The sequence below is a fragment of the Dreissena polymorpha genome, chromosome 15 (assembly GCF_020536995.1).
Source record: "Dreissena polymorpha isolate Duluth1 chromosome 15, UMN_Dpol_1.0, whole genome shotgun sequence".
Classification (NCBI taxonomy): domain Eukaryota; kingdom Metazoa; phylum Mollusca; class Bivalvia; order Myida; family Dreissenidae; genus Dreissena; species Dreissena polymorpha.
Genome location: NC_068369.1, coordinates 27,207,776 through 27,213,577, shown reverse-complemented (window position 1 = coordinate 27,213,577; position 5,802 = coordinate 27,207,776). Strand labels below are relative to the sequence as shown.

The 5,802-nt window shown below is 33.7% G+C and overlaps 1 long non-coding RNA gene across 1 annotated transcript; it reads left to right on the top strand.

Annotated features, from left to right (window-relative positions):
- Positions 1–875: 875 nt before the first annotated feature.
- LOC127861082 (uncharacterized) lies at positions 876–2,127 on the top strand. The gene is made up of 2 exons (XR_008040062.1): positions 876–1,154; positions 1,311–2,127. It is a non-coding gene; the product is annotated as an uncharacterized LOC127861082 (long non-coding RNA).
- Positions 2,128–5,802: the final 3,675 nt, after the last annotated feature.

Below are 5,802 nucleotides of genomic sequence, written 5' to 3'. Positions count from 1 at the left end.
AATAAAATCGTAAATGCCTAATGTGTCAGAACTGGAAGTACAATTAAAATGTCTTGAGATGACCTTTGTGTAAACCATTAATCAATATATTTATTTCTATACATAGAACTGACCATGTACAGTGCATAAGGCATTTCAATCGTTTTAACAGGGCACTTATCTTGATTGATTAGCCATATGCCGTATAACTTTGTGTTTAACTACATATGTACAATGCTAAGGAATATCTGGTAGAATAAACATGGCTTTAAATATGTGTCAGCTTATTTAAAGCCACATAGATTGTAATGAAATACATGGCATAGTAAATTAAAGTACAAATATGAAACATATTTTATTTATGCCAATTAGAATATATCTGGTGGTTGCAAGGTAGAAATCCGTCCTTTTTGCGCTTTAAAACTTTAAAATAATCGCTTTTGTCAAAATGGACGTATACGTCTAGAAATCCTACTTTCGATTTTAAAAGCGGTACCGTTGGAAAAGTAATAAATTCCTTGATAACTAGGCTGTAGATTTAATTTTATCAATGCCAATTAGGATATATCTGGTGGTTACAAGGTAGAAATCCGTCTTTGTTACGCTTTACAACTTAAAAATAATCGCGTTTGCCGAAAAGGACGTATACTTATAGAAATCCCACTTTCGGTTTTAAAATATAAAAAAACACATAAATAACTTGTTAACTAGGCTAAAGATTTAATTGCCTTTTTGTACACTTTCAAATTGCATCTATATTTATTGATAAACATGTATTTCATTTCAAGGTGTGTGGCTTTAAATGAAAATTTTCATTTTTATACGCCCGTATAAAATACGGGACGTATTATGTGAAACCCCTTGGCGGGCGGGCGGCGGGCGGCGGGCGGAAGGCATCACGTTGTCCGGACTCTAATTCAAATTGTATTCATCCGATCTTCACCAAACTTGGTCAGCAGTTGCATCTAGTTGATATCTAGGCCAAGTTCGAATATGGGTCATGCCGGGTCAAAAACTAGGTCATAGGGTCAATAAGTGCATTTTCAAAGGGGCCACTTTGTCCGGACTCTAATTCAAATTGTATTCATCCGATCTTCACCAAACTTGGTCAGCAGTTGCATCTAGTTGATATCTAGGCCAAGTTCGAATATGGGTCATGCCGGGTCAAAAACTAGGTCATAGGGTCAATAAGTGCATTTTCAAAGGGGCCACTTTGTCCGGACTCTATTTCAAATTGTATTCATCCGATCTTCACCAAACTTGGTCAGCAGTTGCATCTAGTTGATATATAGGCCAAGTTCGAATATGGGTCATGCCGGGTCAAAAACTAGGTCATAGGGTCAATTAGTGCATTTTCAACGGCGCCACTTTGTCCGGACTCTAATTCAAATTGTATTCATCCGATCTTCACCAAACTTGGTCAGTAGTTGCATCTAGTTGATATCAAGGTCAAGTCCGAATATGGGTCATGCTGGGTCAAAAACTAGGTCAAAGGGTCAATTAGTGCATTTTACTTTGTCCGGACTCTAATTCAAATTGTATAAATCTTATCTTCACCAAACTTGGTCAGTAGTTGCATCTAGTTGATATCTAGGCCAAGTTCGAATATGGGTCATGCCAGGTAAAAAACTAGGTCATCGGGTCAATTAGTCCATTTTCAACAGCGCCACTTTGTCCGGACTCTTATTCAAATTGTATTCATCCGATCTTTACCAAACTTGGTCAGTAGTTGCATCTAGTTGATATCTAGGTCAAGTTCGAATATGGGTCATGTCGGGTCAAGAACTAGGTCATAGGGTCAATTAGTGCATTTTCAACGGCGCCACTTTGTCCGGACTCTAATGCAAATTGTATTCTTTCGAAACTTTTAAACAACTTTTTATCCTGCGTCAAAGTGGTATGGGGGTATAAGTCACATTCAGTGACAAAGCTCTAGTTCAAGTTGAATTCACCAAACTTGGTCAGAGGTAGTATATAGATTATATATCAGTCAGGTCTGATTGGAGACATGCAACCGATTAACACATGCAATATTTTTATGCAATATTTTTATCCAGTTTTATTTTGCGATATTTTCATCGGGTTTATTTTTTTCGCGATTTTTGAAACGAGTTATTTTTAACAACATGTTTATTGGTAAGTTTCATTTTTCCTTCAATCTAATCATGATTTCCACAGGTACATGAGTTTTTCACTGTGCATGGGTACTATAGAAAGGCAACTGTTTATCATTGTCATCAACCTAAAATCAATTTTTTAAATTGATTTTATGCTTATACACAAGGAAATTTTCAATTCTTTCTCATATCATCGAAAGAAATGCAGCATTTCGTCAACTTTATCGTTACTATGTCTTAAAGTATATTTTTAAACAGTCGTCTTTCTAAACAATGCAGCTTCAGATGATGTCAGTTCAGAATGTATTCTTGTATATCTCAGTGTATACTATTGCATGCTGAATGGAATATATTTTCTAGCTTTTATTAGTATGCGTTTGTGTGTAATTGCTTCTAATTTCAGTACCACTGTAACTTACCTGAACTCTGCATTGTTCCATGACATACCTCCTAGAGCATTCTCTAACTGTACCTAACACATTCTGCTCAATTTCAAAGAAAAAGATGAAACACAAAATTTCACTTTGAATAATGTCATATTTTTTCTTCCTGATAGCCATAGTAGTAGTTAGAGAGTGCGTGGTGTACCCGGTTAACACTGTAGCACATCCACATTGCTAGTTCTTCATTAATCATCACATGTATTCCCATACCTAACCACTTTCAGCGCTTCCCACATTGTTAGTACTTCATTAATCATCACATGTATTCCCATACCTAACCACTTATAGCGCTTCCAAATCTTTGATGTTGTCTTGTTAAGATATTGTGTTACTCTTAAAGCATAATATTTATGTTTATCGAAAAAACATGACTAATACAGACAAAAACACAATAAACGCGCTTCTAAATTAACCCCAGCATTTTTAATTTGACTCCTCAAAATTTCAGTCCAGGGGTCATTGACTCCTGGTTTTTAAAATCTATTGAAATCCCTGCACAATTCGTCCAGAAAAGCCATCCGAAATAATGTTATCAAGGTAAACAAAACAAATCCGTAGACCCTATTTGTAAAGAGTATCAGTGTTTAGTAAAAAATAAATTGTTACGTAAAAATAGCATTCTCAAAAGTCTATTATACGGAGTAGCGTTGTTACATGGGAGTCTGCAAGATCTGCTTTTGCATGTCATACCAATAAAAGAGTTAATTGTGTTTGTAAAGCATTTTGTACAAAAGGCTAGAACTGCCATTAGGATATAACTAGAACCTTAACAAACAATACAAAGGTTATGTTCATGTAATTAAGTTGGTTTTGGTGATAAGCTGGCGAGTTATAATTCTGGTACTAGTTAGCAATATATTGCAATATGTTGCAATACGGGTTTTCGAACTGACAATATATTGCAATACGGTTTTGAACCCCTTTGATGTAATGGTGTAGTGCAAAATGGCTGCCGTGAAGCGAATAGCAGCGATTAATCTGAAAATGTGCACTGGAAAAATTTGGTCTGCTCTAAACTCGTATATTATACGCACCCCCTACATGAAGAAAAATTGGCAGGTAAAAAAGTGCGTATTATATTCGTAGATTTACTGTAGTTTTCATCTGATCTTCAACTCATTTGGTAAAAAGTTGTGTCTAAATGATAAGGTTCAAATATGGGTCATGCTGGGTCAAAAACTAGGTCACGAGGTCACTTAGTGCATTTCAAGGGTTTAGCATGGTGTCTGCTCTCTAATTGAAGTAGTTTTCATCCGATCTTTACCAAATTTGGTTAGAAGTCTAGATGATATGTTGGTCAAGTTCAAATATGGGTCATGGGAAAGTTGTCAAAAACCTTCAAATGGGCGTATCTTGTGACAGTTTGGCACTCTTGTTGTCTTATGTAAAAATAGATTTAGACTTAACGATATGTAACGGTAAATTAACAATTACAAGTATAAATTAGGAGAAACTCCTATGAGAAGGTCATACAGTTTCTTTTGCAAGATTAGTTTTAGAGTGATGCTTTGATGACTTTTGCTCATGGTATACAAATACATAGAAAATGATGCGTGTCCATATGTATTTTAAGATTCGTGCTCCTAATTGGTTTATTTTCAAAACTGTACAGACAGACAGACAGACAGTTTATTCAGACTTATACATAAGTACATCGTCTTCATACACAAATATATACATTGATTTCTGTCACGTAAATAGGTTAACAATATTACATTACATAACATAACATAAATGGTCATTTAAGAATACAAATATAATTAAACACAATCAATTACAAGAATACGTAAATTCCATCAAAGCGGTAATGAAATTTATTTTTTAAACATAACATAACATAATAAGTAATTTACTTATACAAATGTAAATAAACACTATCAATTGCAAAAATACGCACATTCGCATACGCAAGGATACGTATATTCCATCAAAGCGGTATTGGATTTTTTTAAACTTAACATAACATAAATGGTCATTTGCGAATACAAAAATAAAGAAACACAACCAATTGCAAGAATACGTAAATCCCATCAAAGCGGTAATGAATTTGTTTAAACAACATTATTTAGAATTGTATTTCTTAAAGCAAGAGCTTCCTTCAAATATATACATACATTTGAAATAACTGATTTGTCACATGAAACTAATAACTGGTGGAATTTATATACGGATGGGTTTATATAAAATTTGCGGCTTATATATTTTTTCCTAAGATCAGTGTAACATCGGCATATACATATAAAATGGTATTCATCTTCTAAATCCAAGTCATTACAACATAAACAATAACGTTCATTTCGTGGTATGTTATTTTGGGCGTATCTCCCAGTTTGGATTCTAAAAGGATGTGCAGAGACTCTTAATCTTACAAAAAATAGTCGCAGTCGTCTAGGTAGTAAATCTAAATATGTTTCATATTCCAGACAGTTTTTAAAAACTTTATAATTATCTAATACAGTACTATTATTAATTTTACCGTACCATTCTTGTTTAAAATTGTCAACAAGTCTACATTTGAACTCGCTAATAAAACTATTGACATGTACAACGTTTGGATTTTCAAAAACATAACCAAATCCAAAATTATTTAACATGTTCTTGACATTTGAGACCCAGTTTGTAAAACCTTTATTACAGTCGCTCAAGGCTTGTTTGTACACAGTGTTCATTATGATATTATCATTGTTCAGAACTTTAAACCAATATTTAATAATTTTAACAAACCTGTTTACATACAATGGATATCTACCCAATTCTCCATAAACAGCAACATTACATGTATTTATTTTTACCTGAAGTAAGCGTTTGCAAAATTTTAAATGTATACGTTCTAAATCATCGGACTTCGTGAAACCCCATACTTCTGAAGCATAATTTAATATCGAACCCACAAAAGAGTCAAACAACTGGCAAAATATTTTCGGTTTTATGTCAAATTTATTGCATTTAGACAATAATGTATTCATGGCCTCAAGGGCTTTACCAATCAAATGCTCATTGTTTAGTTTAAAACTTCCAGTATAATTCAACACTGTGCCTAGATAGTTAATGTTATCAACAACTTCAATAGCATTACCATTATATACCCATTTTTCGTTTTCTTTTAATCCCCCTCTCTTCCGAAATACCATTATTTTCGTTTTTGCAGTGTTAACATTTAACCCCCAAGAATTGCAATATAAGTATAAATTATCTAAATGAGTTTGAACTTCAGCCGGGGACTTGCCTAAAATAGCCATGTCATCAGCAAATAATAGTAAAAT